This window comes from Crocodylus porosus, unplaced genomic scaffold (assembly GCF_001723895.1).
Source record: "Crocodylus porosus isolate Cpor-Errol unplaced genomic scaffold, CroPor_comp1, whole genome shotgun sequence".
Classification (NCBI taxonomy): domain Eukaryota; kingdom Metazoa; phylum Chordata; order Crocodylia; family Crocodylidae; genus Crocodylus; species Crocodylus porosus.
In genome coordinates, this window is record NW_017728931.1 from 70,934,618 (window position 1) to 70,935,575 (window position 958).

A 958-nucleotide genomic window follows, 5' to 3' on the forward strand; every position below is an offset into this window, starting at 1 on the left:
CAACTAAGACGCAGTTAGCTATCTTCTGTTATGAAGATGTTAAAAGTGCTTTTCCATCTGTTCTGGCTTGTTCTTAGCACTTCAGGTTGCTGGTATGAAGATTACAATCGTTTCTATAAGGGTCAATTCCTAAAACCCCTTTAAGCACTTCCACTTAGTTGTTGCAACACCTAAAATTAAATCATCTCTCCCCCATCTGAGTTATCCCAATCAAGAACACATTATCTATAGAATGAATGAGGTGGTGCTCGGGCCAGGTGTCGGATCATTGGAAGGTAGCCAACATGGTCGCCATCTTTAAAAAAGGGAGGAGGGAGGACCCAGGCAACTATAGGCCTGTTAGTCTTACCTTAATCCTAGGGAAACTCTTTGAGAAGATCATCATGGAGCACATCTGTGATGAGCCGGCCTCAGAGATGATGCTCAAGGGCAACCAGCATGGTTTCATTAGAGGCAGGTCATGTCAGACCAACCTGATTGCCTTTTATGATCAGGTCATAAAAGCCTTGGATGCAGGTGTTGCCGTGGATGTAGTCTTTCTGGACTTCAGCAAGGCCTTTGACACCATCTCCCACCCCATCCTCATTAAGAAATTGGGTGACTGTAGCATTAATGCCTACACAGTCAGATGGATTGTAGATTGGCTGAAGGGTTGCATTCAGAGGGTGGTGGTGGATAGGTCATGTTCATCCTGGGGAGAAGTGGGCAGCGGAGTGCCCCAGGGCTCGGTCTTTGGGCACGCGCTGTTCAATCGCTTTATCAGCAATTTGGACGATGGGGTGAAAAGCACCCTGTTTAAATTCGCTGATGATACCAAAATTTGGGGTGAGGTGAGCACACTAGTAGGGAGGGAAAGACTGCAGCAAGATTTGGATAGGTTACAGGGGTGGGCTAGCAAAAACAGGATGCACTTCAACACTGACAAGTACAGGGTGCTGCACTCGGGCAGTAGTAACCA